This window comes from Phasianus colchicus, chromosome 16 (assembly GCF_987193195.1).
Source record: "Phasianus colchicus chromosome 16, bPhaCol1.hap1.1, whole genome shotgun sequence".
Taxonomy (NCBI): domain Eukaryota; kingdom Metazoa; phylum Chordata; class Aves; order Galliformes; family Phasianidae; genus Phasianus; species Phasianus colchicus.
This window is the reverse complement of record NC_143451.1, coordinates 5,654,614-5,670,668: the sequence shown is the minus strand read 5'-3', so window position 1 is coordinate 5,670,668 and position 16,055 is coordinate 5,654,614.

Below are 16,055 nucleotides of genomic sequence, written 5' to 3'. Positions count from 1 at the left end.
ATCTTATTTTATCCTGTAATTAACACCCATACAATGTGAACTGTGAAACGATTATTTTCAGTAATTTCGGAGGGTGGTCCGTGTTTTCCTGGAATACAAGGACATACAGAACTATTCATTGCAACTAGTACATACTTTAATATGCAAAGAAGAGAGTACCAGAGTTTCTTGATGCCAGTACTATAGTACATTTAATGAACAGGCTGAAAAAGACAAGTTTAGACAAGAGTTAACTCCGTACTTCCAAACAGCGATTTTCTTTGGGGCTCAATGCATACTTTGAGCATACTTTTCCACCACGAAATTCATGTCTACTTTCACATTCAGGACACACCAAATAAAAGACTCTTAACTATCTGGGGAGCAAGATAAAAAAAAATGAACATACATACCCATACATATACATATATATCAAATATAAATATCAAATCCAACAATTCCAAATAGTGTAATCTGCCACTAGAATTCAATTAATGATGAGTATGGTTTTCTGACTACTGTATCTTCAAGAGATGTAACAATCCAGTCCCTGATGCACGTGTGCTGTAGTTACAGACAAATCCAATTTGCTTTTAATTTGAAGTATTGTAAACAGTGTTTGAACAGCTTAATTAACGTATCCAGCTTCTAAGTGGTACTTGTGAACATGAGTATATAAGTATGAAGACCTAGTTAATGAGTACAAACACAATCAGTGGATTTGAATCATCTTTGATTATTAACATCTTTTAGCCTGCATAGTTTGTTGTTATTTGGAGCCACAAAACAAAAATTTAGCAGTTGAGCGTTTTATTGGTTCAGTACTGGCTGCTCATAGGGAACACGCAAGTCCTCTCTCTCTTAAGCACAAAACATCAAGGCAGGAGTTAGGATCTTCATTCACTATTCCAACACCATCAGCATAGCCAGCGCTCTTTAGAATGCTCATCCTCTTGCATGGCCTTGAAAGAAGGGCAAGAAGTTCACTTCTTGCTGTACTTGTGGCCCTGTTGTGCTCGCTGTCTATTTCAGCTGATCAAGAAGTACACTGACAACTACAGTTAATCACTGCAGCACCCATATTCAGTCTAGTCTACTCTAGCTATCGTTGTGTAAGCAGGGAGAAGATTTTGTTCCTCCTCCTCCACTTCAGATGAAATTAAAACAGGAGGCTTACATAGTGGCTTCAATAAAATTATCTGCAACTGTAAATTGACATTTGCATTTTCTCCAAAACAAACCAACCAACCTAACAGCCTTACCCCCCTTCCCACTCTTTGCTCCACTGCAAAAAAAGAAAAAAGGCACAAAGAGAAAACAAAGCATAGGTGGAGAAGACAAAGAAAGTGAAGGTGTCAAACGGGAAATAATATTTAACCTTGAAAGCATCCAGTGGTCATTACATTTTCACTTACTCTAGGAAGATCCCTGGATATTTAATGCCCATTTACACTAGGACATGCTTTATGGATCTCTGTGTGATTGATCAGTTCTAGGAGGAGGGAGAAACTTCAGAGATTTCTCCTGATATATAGCATCCATCTTTAGTCCATTTGGTTCTGAGATGAATGACGTCAAGCTACTCACTTAATTGGGAGCAAACACTGCCATTTTTTCCATGACTCAGACCACAGGCAAATTCCTCATCTCACACAACATTAATTTTCTGTTTGGGTCAGATGATTCAGAAAAAAAAAAAAATGTACACAAAAGTTACATAGCATAGCCAAGGAGAAGTCAAAGGTGCCAGATATTTTGTTGCTGATGATCAATCAGAATCCAGAACATTAGAAACACATTCCCAGATCTAACACTGAATTTTTGTGCTTAATTTGATTTTTAATTTCACTTATGTTTCTTTTGTCTGCATAGACAGGCTTCCCTTTTGCATGCATTTTTCAGCTGCTTTCAGAATATCAGGGGCTATTTTGTCAAAATGAAAAACACAGGCCATATAGCTAATAGGTTTTAAAGAAGCCTATTAGTTCTCATGACATTAAACGGGCACTCAAATCACTAACTGCTTTTAAAAGTAGATCCACTGCATATCTGAGAAGATGGTCACAAGAAATCCAATACACTTCACTCTCATCAGCCTTAACATGAAAATTGACCTTTCAAAATTCAGATGCTTAGATTTGATGTCACAGATCACTCGCAGATTCCACTTTACTCATTTTCAGCTATTATGGAGCTCCATTTACTGTATTATCTTGCATATGTTACTTCACGTAGGGTGTTGTGAAATGTCTGAGTACTTGAACAATTTTTATGTTACAGAGAGATATAACGAATAAATGTAATTTTTCCCCCCAGGTCTTTTGAATATTGCTACACACTCCCCACCTTCTTTTCCTGCAAGTTAGTATGACACGTGTAACGTGAGTCCTCAAACTGCCTTTCATTTCAGAACAGCATGACACCAGCACAATGATAGAGCTGAAAGCCATAAGAAGTTATCATTACACTCTCAGAAATGCTATCGTAATCAATCTTATGTTATGTATTCACCAGTTAGACGTATACCACAAATCAAACCCATGTAGCCACAGATAGAAATGACATGATTTAACCTTTGGTGCAATAAGCTAAAATGAATCAAATTCACACTGACAGGAACCTGCACCATAAGCAGTGCACTCAGCTAAAAAAAAGTTTGTCATCAGTACGGACAAATCATAAGCTGTAAGGCAACCAAGAGTGCTGCCATTTTATCACTGCAGATGTAGATTATGTGTTCGGGCCCTGGTCTTTTATTCAACAGGATTTGAAATAATTTGCAAATTTATTTTAAGCTATGTGATCAAGGAGAAGCGAATTGAGTTACATTTCTATTTTCTACTTATTCTTGTGTTTCACTTGGGTTGTAATAATAAGAAATATCGGCTGTCTCCACACCATTGAAATAGAGGGAAATGGCAGTCCCATTTGATGACAAATGAAGATTGCCCCCAGTCCAGGCCTTAATCTACATCTATGATGGCTGGAAGTGCCAAGAATTAGATCAAGTTATTAGTCTCACTTAACAGAAGGCAGTTGCTCTAAATTTGCCTGTATTTGGTCTATACAGAAGCATCAACTTGCTGTAATTTTAAGAGTCATTACATACATTTATAACACACAGAAACACAAATGCTTTTCCAAGACCATGCTCTCTGCAGACAACAATCTATGAAACAGGGCTGTCTTCCAGCGGAAGAAATTCACGTTAGATGCTTTTCTTCTTGCTTTGTTATATTTCCCAATTTGTGCTGGCCTGCCCGTTCATTTTTTGAAAAAGAATAAGTACAAAAAGCCCAATACTTAAGCAGGACACGTGCTCCAAACTGATTCACAGATCAACAGCAGAAGTCTTTCCCTAACCAGCAAAGGAAACTGCCTGGTCTGACAACTGTTATTTCTTTAAAAGATATTAAAATTTCAATAACTATCTGGGTAGGACGATATGCTTTAATCTTCGCTCCATCAGCTGATCCTTGTAGCTACAGTTCAAGTCTCTGACTTCAAAAGCAAGCTGCAGTTAAGTTGCCAAAGCTCCGGAACTTCAGGAGAGTCTTACCAGGTGCCTCGTTTCTCTGGAGCTTCCTCAGTGACCAACAAGAACAGGGCTTTGTCCCGCAGTTGCAGTGAGAGTTGGGTATTTCATGCTTATTTTTCTGCTAGGAACAAGGAGTTGGGAAATGCTACAGAAAACAGCCTGGTAACTGAACCACATGCTGACAGTCCCAAAATGCGTTATTGGGACTGCTGCCTCTGAGACAGAGAATGCAGCACCTGGCCAGAGATATTAGCAAATGCACCAAAGCAAAGAGAGTACCGTTCTCTTTTGAAGAAAATGGACTCTTCTTAAATCTGCTTAAGTTTAGGCTAATGAGTTATCCTCTCCAGGCAAATGAAGTGCCAGGAATCATTATCCTCTTAAGGTAACTTGTATGGGCATATAGCACACAAAAAGAAATCACTAAACCTCTAAAGCAAGTCAAAATGTACATTTTTGTTCTAGTAGCTACCAACTATAGGAAAGATATTCCGTTTCTTGAAAATATATTGTTTTAGACAAGAAATCTAAAGCAACCGTACAGCTGCATCATGAATCATGCAGGAGCTGAAATGATTACCAGAGCTACAGGTTTCATGAAATGAAAATGCCAAAGTCAAGCTGAGGATATTAGAGTATGAATTTTGCTAGCTCAGTAATGTTTTAGTGGTCATGCACTACTGGGAAATATTGTTTGTTCCCCCATCAAAAAGATGATACATCTCACAGCATACAGAGCATTATCTAACAGCAGTTGGGTTCTCCTGAAACCAGAAGTAAGCCGAGAGAGCAGTTTCTATCAACCTTTGAATTAACAATTCGATGTGAATGCGGCCATTATTTCTAAAATCTTCAAAGGTCATATAGTCAAACAGCAACAACAACTGAGTACAGGCAAGAAGTGTGATTTCTGAATTTCTTCATGTCCCCAGCTGGGACAACATTTAACTTCAGCATTGCCACGTATCAACTATAACACTAGTCCTTTTGAAAAGGCTTCCCCAAGTCACTGTTAAAAAAGGGATTCCGATGGCAACTTTAGGAAGCGGTCCCCAAAGATGCAATAATTCTGGTTAATTAATAAAGCATTTTTATAAGGTAAAATTGTTACAAGGTAAAAGTGAACCTATCATGAGCATGTTGGTTTGGGTTAAACCATTCTGATAATCTAACGGTATAAAAAAATATTCTGATATTCACGGAGCCTTACAAGGATATCATCACCTTTACAATTGCTTTACTTTTCTCCTTATATATCCTCAGAAGTGGTTATCTAGACAGTGTTTTAACATTGTACCCCATTTGCACTGATTGCTTTTAAATGATATATATTTTGCCTTTGAACCAAGACCTCTTTTTAATATCCTTTTGCTTCTCTTTTCCACTATAGTTACATTTCACCATTTCTCATAAATGGTTAATGTCAGATAGTCACACATCATTACATTCATCCCTGGTTTTTGACCACTCACATCACATCTCTCCTTAAACAATAAAAATGCAGCATTAGTTTAACGGGAGAAGTAAATTCTGCAGCAAGACAGATGTATGCATGTAGGCAGTAGACCCTAAAGTGTATTTAGAGTTTTACTGGATCCTCATTAGATTTCATCCTTACATTTCAGTTTTTATTGAAGAATAGTAAAAAAAAGAAAGCGTATACTATTGCTCCATGAAACTAGTGAGAAGTTAATCTCCTGATATGAGTGTAGAATACTTTCAATTTTGATAAAGAAGTTGAAGTTGTCCCACTAATTCCTTGGAGCTACTTAGTAGTAGCTTCAACGTCATTTCAGTAGTCATACAGAGAAATGGACAAAAGTGAAGACATAGTACAAATAATATAACAAATAAGATTATTTATAGGTTTTGGGGACATTTTTTACACTCATTTTTATAATGATAGACCAACTCCAAACACTCTGTAGAGAGTATATGTAATTTTCAGCAAAGTTAGGATTTTCTGAACTTTGATAGCAAGTTAAGTGAACAGTGTTAAAACCTACTTAGTAGGACTTGTCTATTATTGAAAGATAACCTGGATTAAGGAAGAAAAAAATGTACACCTCATTTCTGAATACTCTAGTGAGCGGATGCCCTGATTCCCATTCAAGTTAATTCACATTGAAAGCAGATTTTCAGGAATCAAATTTTAGTTTTTCATTGGTTCCCAAAAGGCCAGGATTACAAGAGTGGCAGAGATCGATCAAGAGGGAACCGTGTTTCCTACTATTTCCAGTATCTCACTGAATTTTACTCTAAGATTTCACTTGCTCACTAAACTAATATCTGTAGTTTCTACCATTACTTTGAGGCATTACTTTCGATTCTATCAAAACAAAGCACAGCTTCATCACCAAATGATCTTAAAAGTCCCATCCAACTCAAGCCGTTCAATGATTCTGCAGTTCTTCAAAACTACAAAAGCTATAGCACTGTGAAGTTGAATGCAGGAAACCATGCTATAAACAAGAACAGAAAGATGAATTGCACCAGGAAACATGACTTCTACAGACATGTCTACATCTTCAAGATCCCCAATTGTTTCTGTCTTAAGAAAAAATAAAATAAAATCATGGACCTATCAATTTCCGCTCTTAGTGCCATTTTAGCAATGCTTGCTGCTGGCAGAAAAGGAAGACCCACATTAATGCCCTGTTCCCCGCTACCCTTTCTTCTCCTCCCTGAAAATGGGAATGTTAATTCAAACCCTGCCTTGAAACACGACTGGAGGTCAGCACACCAAAATCCAGACATTCACACATTGCTCTTCTCTCAGCCAAAAAAGGGAGATTCACAGCCAGGAGTCATCGGCAGAGAAGAGGTAGCCAGGGGAGCTGACAAAACATAGCAGCTAAGACATGGATTGTAGAATAAAGTCCTGAGAGGAACTGTGTTTGATTTTTTCCTCTAGCAGAACTGCTTCTTGTCTCATTTTGAGACTTTTTATATTTCTAACAGCCACTGGGCAGAGTATATTATTTAAGTCTAGATAACAACACATTTTCCTGTGAAAACAAAATTAATGTAATTATTGAAAACATTTTGAGGCCATTCCTCATCATCAACAGTAACAGCATGGTAATCAGGTATCAAGTTTCAAATTAAGTTTATAGGTTATTTCTATGCTAAAAGTTCAAGCAAAAAAAAAAAAAAACACAGAAAGAGATACAGCACGGACTCAGTCAGTCTTCTAGCATATGAAAGAACTGGTAATAACACTGTCACAGTGTTATACAAAAGGCTTTTTTGTTGTTGTTTTAAAACCTTTGTATGCATCATGCTATAGCAGACTCCTGCATTTGCAGCTAGCACACTGGATTGTAGTGGAACAGCCCAGCTTCCAACTATTTTCTAATTTGGGTTTTCAAACACAAACTTCTACCCATCTCCATTTCCCTGTTACTGTTTCATATTTCATGAACACCTCAGAGCTGGCCCAAGCAGATTTTCTGTGATAATTGCCAAACGCCCACACTCTCTGCGACATCTTGCTCTTCAAATCTTTTCTCTTTTTCAATCAGTCTTTGTCACCTAATAGTTTTATTTATATGACTATATTTAAAGCTGCTAAAATACAAGTGTTCAGAATACAATTTCCATTTTGATTTTACAAAATGGAGTTATAGCTAGTAGAAAATACAAGATTGCATATAGCAAGTTTTAGTGCCCATTGGCTTAAATGTAAATCTTGTACCATGCAAGGTCATTTCATTCCAAAGGCAGGAGATTTAAATTTCTATTACAAAACGTTTCATTTCCTCACCTACTGAAAATTTAGTAGCTCGATCTGATCATCTGAGGACAGTAGGCTTTTAAATCCGATAACATATTATTTAAACCTGGATGGTTAGAATGCACCTCTTTCGCAGGAATGGTACAACATAAGAGATACTTTACAAGATGCAACTTGTTATAGAGCATTATGACACAGCTACTCAAGCACTTCAAAGGGCCCACACAACCATGCTGAGGAAGAAAGTTTTCTCTACAGCAACGCTGCTTCGATTAGTAGGAGTGGCCAAAAGTCTACTATTAGAAGAAAAAAAAAACACATTTCTGGAAAATTAATTCTAGTAGAGAAAGCTGTAAGAATAATCATTGGTGAGTCCTTCAATCACAATTAAATAACAAATTTATATTAAAAATAACAACCCTAAACTGAATTAAGGACATTCTAATACTGAGACTTCAAAGGGGTTTAGAACTAGGTAGGTAATCCTCTGGAAGTCTCAATTCGGGTTAACCGCCCTAGATATCCCTTTTGTTGCCAAACATCACGTATAGGTGATTATATAATATAAAATACGAGTATGCTTTTAAAAACGCTCAATATCATCTGAACATAACTGCATTCCTCAGCCTCACTTCCAGCTCCCACTCTGTACTATTTCAAAGCCAAACACTCCTTATTGTTCCTCTACTTCTTGCATCTCTTTCAAAGCGTTTTCCACAGGTGATTAGTGTCTTTTTGTAAGAGATCGCACAATAATAGCTGCACTTCATCCCTTTTCACCTCTGTTTTTGCCTCCAAACAATGACTTCATGTATTCTGGTAAATGAAACTCTGCTCTATATCCTCCAGGTTGGAATTACACACTAACTATTTTCTATCTTACGTGTTATAAAAGCATGGTGTCGCTGGACTATTCAGGACTATTTGTGTTTACAGACACTCTGCAACAACAAGTTAAACAACAGAGAACTGGGCTGTGTTATAGACAGCTTATAAATCTTACCAGGTGTACGAACATAGCTACCACACTACATGTAGTTTATGGCTACTTTTGAAAAAACAAACAAACAAAAACAAAACAAAAAACCACACACAACCAAAAACAACAACAACGAGCAAATGATGGTTAGTTTAGACATAGTGATTGTAAGCCACCATTAAGAGACACAAACATTTAAATTCTGCCAAGTCAAACTAGCATCATTACAGAAAACGCACATATAAAGACAACAGTAATCTCCTGAGGCTTTGGCATGAGACCCAAAAAGTCAAAATGAAATCAGCATTGACCTATAGCATCAAGAACCCCGGACACGGAGGTCTTTTTCATATATATATGTTTTAAGAAATTTACAGTTACCCACACTGGCATACACAGTGATGATCAGAGTATGGGATTCATAGAGCAAAATCTCAGGGGACCTTTAACCTGACAGACACTCAGTGGTGGCTCATCAGCTTCACTGGAAGGAAGTTCTGTGCCGTTTTGCCAAGAGAAATCAATTCATCACGTTGATCTAACAAGTCTGACTGCCAGCCTTGGCTATGGAGCCACTGCTGGAGATGGAGAGCGCTGACCCACTAATGCTAACATTAGCGTGCTGTGTGGCTGTGCCAGCATCTGCACACAAAATTCATACTCCATGGCTGCTTGGACCAGCCAAAACTATTTGGGATATATTCTATTAGAGCTGATATTGCTTTTGTTCCTACAAGCGGTAACTCTATTGAGATTGGCTAATTCAATTTTGCCCATCTTATCAGATTTCTTTTTAATGAAACTGAACAATAGTTTCATTTGTTATGTTATTAGTTTTCCCAGTGGTAGAAGCAAGACTAACTCTGTTGAAAGCTGAACAACAGCATCGTGCCAGTGTTGACTGTTTATCACCACTATGTGCCAGCTTCATATTGCAGAGTTGCCCTAGTCCGTTCCTTTTTGTTTCCCATCCAGAGGGATTTGCAGCTCAGGGTCATCTTCCTGCTCCATCTACTTGGATTAGCATGCACTTATACCTAGGTACTCTGTCTCTGAAGAGAACTGAAATGATCTGCAACATCACAGAGATAGAGAGATACTCTGGACTCAATGGAGCAGAACTTTTTTTTTGGTCTTTTTTTTTTTTTTTTTTTTTTTTTTTTTTTTTGAGGTGGAGTGATTATTTTACATATTCACACTTACAGATAACATAAAATTAATCCTTTGCAGCATAAACTATACAGGTTGTTATCTGAGAGCAAACATTCAAATTCTACTGTTGTTTTTATCAAGTAGAGATCATGTCAACAATTAACCTCCAGAAGTGCTAAAAAAAAAAAAAAAAAAAAAAAAAAGCAGTTTGTTTCTTCAGTTAGGTTCTTGCCACTGCAGCCAATTTATCACTGGTGTTTGCGGGGAAATGGTATCAAGAACGTAGGTTTATCTATATGATGCTCCCAGAGATTCTTCACCTCTCTGTCAAGAAATATTTAGTTTGATCCACACATTTGGTGGTGGTGAGGAAACTGTCAACCTCTGCACATAAAACCCGATGGCACACTCATCCAGCCAAGTGGCCCAGCATACCTAAAACAAGTATTTTTGTCTTATCTCCCCAGGTCTCCTTTCATTTTGGCTTTCCAGAGGACACGATTCAACCTAAGAGCCAGGTCTCCCTCAGAACTCCTTGTCAGCATGACATCAGTGGATCCACACAGAAAGTCACTCAAAGATGTTGCAGATGTCATCTAGGACAGGAAGCAGATTGCCTGCCCAACATCTGAGTATAGATCAAGGACTAAAACCAAGCTTTGGATCAACAAACTTCACCTCTGACAGCTGGCCAAAGCTTGGCATCCTAATTTACCTTCAGGCCAACTAATTCCCATTTTTTTCTCCAGATCCTGAACGCATTATGCTTTCAAGTTTTGCCTCACGACAACTACTTTATCTCTTGTAATGACTGTCCCCAGCAAAGCCATCTGCGGAAGCTGCTTTGAGTAGAACTATTGTTCCCAGAGCCAAATATATCCAAGAACTACAGTAGTTACTAAGGGTCAGGTGAATGATTAACTTTTACACTTGCTAACAGATTCCTGCTGAAAATCTAGTCAAAATCATTTAGTTTTTGCAACACATCCTCCCTGCCCTAAGGTATTGCTGTCAAAAGTATTACTGTTAACAAAACACACAGCCAAAAACCCAGCATTTCTATCAGCTGAGAATACCTGCACGCTAGTTAGTGCAAAGAGGATTATTTCCCTGGTACATTTATTGTACACCACTAAAACATACAGGACCAACAAATCCAGTGTTGTTACAGCAGCCACCAGCTTCTAATGGGGGCTAGCTAAATTGAGAGGTCTAGGAGTAAATAATGAAGTCAGTCTTCCCAAATAAAATAAAACAAATCCACATTACATGGGAAAGAGAATCATCTTGCTAGGGCTGCTACCACAGCCATCCAGTCTCCAATTGCTTTCTGTTTGTGCTTTTTCCCAGCAACAGAAGCACTGCGTGCTGGTGACAGCTCCAGAATACCTAGAAACGCCCTGGGATGAGAACTGCTCTTCATAACCAAGCTAGAAGGAATTCCAGTACACGCAGGATGTAAGGAACAGGTAGAAGTAATTAACAATACTTTTTGAGCTCAATGTCTACTTGTTTTTAAAGCATTTACTAGAACTTAAACAAAATCTGGAACGCTCTGACTGCAAGAGTAGTAGGAAACCTCTACCTTTAGGACTGACTACATAACTAGGTCTCATAACTCCATGCTGATGGCACATGCTTCATACGTTCCCTCCCCCATACTGGTGAAAGCTACAAGAGTTGGGCTGGAATAACTTCTTTAACCTGCAATGCCCACATACCACCCAACTCAAACAGAGATGCCTTATATTTCTTCTACAGAGCAGCAATATTTTCTGGAAGATAATTCATTTCACTGGTAATATATCCCTAACCTGAAAAGAAAAACAAAAACCATTCTCATATAATCTCATCTTAGAGTTGCAGTGTGAAGGAAAGTAAAGCAATGACATCAGAACAGCAAGATCCTAGGTTGCAGCAAGTGAGGATTCCCTCAAATGCAGCAGCTGTGGAAACAGAAATAAAGAAAAGCGCCTGCTTACCTTCAGAAGGCCTCAGATATACAGGAATCTCCAGTGAGATACCCTCACCTTCACTGTCAGCTCTTAAATGAGGTCTGGGAAGGGGTCGATCCTGGCTCCAGCCCCTCCCACACTCAGGTACACTGCACACACCTGAGCTCCCCTGGGTTGGCCCTGCGTTCCCAACAGGTGCTTAATCACTAGTTCAAGACATGACTTAGCATTTCCACTACAGAGTTCCAATCAGCTGTTCCACTTCTTGTCCATCTTTTCCAGTACAGTGCTGAGGAGTTCAAACGCCCACTGATCTCAGTAACAAAGCTTTTTTCCTGAGACCAACTTTATTGCACAAATAAATAAACTAAATTAAAACAGGCATACCAAGGCATTCAGCATTAGAGGTACTTAAATATTTACTTCCAAAGTTAGATTGGAGCTCATATTGTGCACTTAAAAAAATAATTATTTGCATTATGCTAGCACCTGGGAACCTCGCCACAAATAGGACCCTACTGTATAAACACAATCAAAAAGACAGTTTTTGCTCTGAAAAGCTTTTAAACTACAAACAACGGTGCAGCAATTTCAGCTGCTTGGTATTTCATTTGAAGAGCTGAGCTCCTAGTGTTCAGCTGCACAAGACAATAAATGTATTCCTACTCTGAGCACCCTGTACATAAATGAAAAGCACAAGGAGTATGTGCATCGATGGTCAGCTCTTACCTATCATAATTCCTCACTGCTCAGCAGGAGACAGCAAAGCAGAGACCATTTGTGGCATGCTTCTAGCAAATAAATTACAGTCATATTTCTGTATCTGTATTTTACCTGTATTTTAGGGATTTCAACAATAATTTTATTTTGTAACTTTATTATTATTATTGAGAAGACTCTTTGAACTAGGATGTCTCGCGATTAATTACATGTCTGTTGCAGTATCACAGAATCGTAGGGGTTGGAAGGGGCCTCCAGAGATCATCGAGTCCAACCCCCCTGCCAAAGCAGGTTCCCTACACCGCGTCGCATAAGTAGGTGTCCAGGCGGGTGAGTTAGGAGAGGATAAGATAAGGGTTAACCATTGTATAGGAATGCAGGTAAGCAGGATGTGAAGCCAGATAAGAAAAGCTATTGTAAACTTGAAGAAACATTACACAAGGAACGGTCAGGATGGGATTACTTCTGTTGAAGACAATAAGCCTTCATCCCATGACCACCAGAAGGAAACCTCCACTGCCCATGGCGTACGTGCAAGAGGGAGGGACCGTATGAAGATGGGTTCTCGGAAATGTAATGAATATGTATATGAATTCCAGGAAAATCATTGATTATGTATTAGTACGGCCTATATCTGTACCAAGCTTTTGCCCTATGGTGTGCAAGTTAGGTGAATCTATCCCCCTTGCACCCGGTGTCTGCGCAGCACTGAATAAACCATACCTGCTTTGTAATCTTGGGTTACAGAGTTTGATTCTGCACATCAGTAATTACCTGGATCTTCCTTCGTGCCCTTTTTAAAGACCGGAGTGACATTGGCTATCCTCCAATAGGTGGATAGCCTATGTTTACTTATAAAACATCCTGGGCCACACTAATGAGTAACTCTCATGACCACGCAAGATCATACAGAAAGTTAAAATATAAAGGTATTGCTGTCGTTACTCCCTGAAATTGTGTAGATTTCAGCCTCTGTAAGATTAAAGGAAGTGGAGATAACAGGTTGAAAACACGCTAAAAGCAACAACAACAACAAGTCTTACAAAATAAACACCTAGATACATTCCCTGTCTTTTCATAAAGGTGTAAATCATCTAAAATATATATCAATATAAAATTGTATCCAAGATTCTGTAGTCCAACAGAAATAATCTGTGACTAATATATCAGAAAGCTGGGTATCTTCTGTTTACTATCTTAGTCTGCCAAAAAATTATGTAGTGAAATGTCCTAATTGCTCTTTGAATAAAAACCCATTTCCACAATTTCACTGGATCTTTACAACAGTTTAATATTTGCCAATGAAGCAAATGAGCTGCAAGTAACATTCACAGATGGTTCATGTATCCCATTAAGTCTGCAAGCTAAGATTTTCTTTGTTTACCAAAAAACAAAAAAAGGTAAATGCTCTGGAACAGTACCATGAATTGAAGGCTTACCCAAATCTGAAAGCAGCATCCTGAATGCCTCTCAACACCTGTCAGTGAATGAGACTCCATCACTCAACAGTTCTGGTGGAGGGGAAACCAAAACCTTGGTCAAGCTATGTGCTACTTTCTAACTCAGAAATCTCTAACTTCATTTAAATTAAACTCAGGCTACCCTTCCAGATTACTTTTAGATTTAATGAACCGGAACACTTCAGACTAACCTAGTAAAGAAAAGAGAAAAATACTTTCTTACACACTCATACTTTCTCAGCTTCCCCTATGATCTCGTTGAGATTAGAGAGGCAGATCTAGGATTTTTTGCCTGTTTCAAATTTATTTTTTTAGAAAGAGTTACTTATGTCAGCATAAATCCAGACTTGTCAGCTCAGGAACACTGAAAAAGTGATATTTCATTGTTAAAATAAGCAAGCCATTAAGCAGATATTCCACAGAAAAATATCCCTTTTCCTTCAAACTCTTTTTTTTTTTTTTTTTTTTTTTTTGATTTTGTTATTATTTGTACAGCAAGGTTTCAGAATTTGAAGTGGTATCATTCTGACATACTAACCAGCTCAAATGATATTGACCCACTGTTTCCACAGCACTATTGATTGATCACAGTATGAATTGAGCAGAAATGGAGAAAAAAGGTCAAAACAATGATGATCTTAAAGATGTGTCTTTTCTTCAAGTATCTACCCTATAAGGGAATGCAGTCTCTAGCCTGTAGTTTATAGTGCTGTTAGAAAACAGCAAGATACAGAGAGGTTTATAAGCAGATTTCTTATGTAACAAAGAAAAGCTGAAAAACATTAGCGGGTCTGTATATATATTCTGTTAATGCCTTACTATCAAGAAATTGAGCTGTTCTTGACCTACTCTAATTTACAGTTTATGATCCAATAATAAAACAATACTGGGAATTAGTGTTTTTCTTTGTTTGTTTGTTTGTTTTCATTTTAATGCTGTATTTTTCTGCAACTCCAATTGTGACCTAAAATATTAAAAAAACATGGATATGGGGAAGAAAGGCAGAAAATCTGCACGTGCAGCTTTTAGGGAAGGGCAGAACAGAGTCCTGTTGCTAAACTCGAAGTGCTGAGCTGTCACATTTCAGTATTGGAGGTCTCTGCTGTAGGACTCTGAAGTTACCCATTAGAAAACCATTCTTTTCAATAGCTCGTTCACTTTGTAGTAATAGCTATATACAAGTAGAACTAACAGTTCTTCATTGCGGAACATTTAAGCTGTAATATAACAAGCAAGAACATCGTGATGGTTGTTTACCACTAATGCAAACTGCTGTTAAAGTACCATCCTTCTGATCACTCACTTGGGTTGGATGAGTGCCCTGAACATTCAATTGAAGTTACTGGTCGCAGTCAACAATTAAGTCTCTTCACATAAAACTGCAACCTCTTTTTCATTTGATAATGCTCCCACTTTAATACTACAAGTGTTTACAAGTGATTGTATTTTGCAAAATTATTTACATTTAAGTTTGTCGCTGACACATTAAGCAAAAGAAAGAAAAGAGAAGCTAACTGATTCCATGATCACAGGAACTAATATTTTCAGCGTAAGATATTCCATTATTAAAAAAACAAAAAACAAAAAACAATTTATTATTTTTTGTTTATGAAAGTATGATTGCATACTTCAGCTTTTCTCCCTCAGTCAGTAACTCATAATGTATTTTTTCATTCTACTGAGCAATCTTTTCACAAAGTATCTACAACGATGGTATTTAAAAATCTTCCTCTGTCTGGTGTAACAGGAGACAGTAGCTGGGATGTGCACCAAGACACAGAGCTTCTGTTTATCAGAAGTTCTATGAAAAAACAAAACAAAACAAAACAAAACACCCAGAAAACCACAATCCTTTTTTTTTTTTCTTTTTTCTTTTTCATAGTACTCTTCTTATTTTTGCTTTTATCTTCAGCCTTTGTATTGACGTACCAATGTAAGCTCACTCGCCATCTTCGGTCATTGAGGATAAAATTATCCATGCTCACAAGTCTAATGAGGGGTTAGTTGTACCATATTGACCGTGATTCCATTTCAATAATGAAAAGTCTCACTTACGCAGAAAGTGAATTCAAAGTCTGTTGCTCTCGTTTAGCTTCATTTTATCTTATTCAGACTCAAAAGATTCCATTCATGTATTTCTGTTCAGTGCCTCCAGACAGAAATAGATACTGTTTACTGCAAGGGCACACGTTCACACATGAGCATTTCTGAAGCTTCTGGAATGTTCAAACTCCCAATTTCTATATGGCAAGTCTAATTTTGGGGGCCATCAGAACTGGACAGCACATGCACAGAATGTTCAGCCATATATCTTGGAGGTAAATCTACTGAGTTGGTAGATGTGCGTTGGGAAAGTGCCAGGCTTACAACACATGCTGTACCTTAATAGCACAACAGCCCTAGCCTGGTTCCTGTACATTTAGAAATTTAGCACATGAGAAAGCACCTAGAATTCACTCTACCACAATTTCTGGAAGAAGAAGTGGACAGATGACGGATATTCTTAGCTCCAGACACACTATAGGCTCTTCACAGT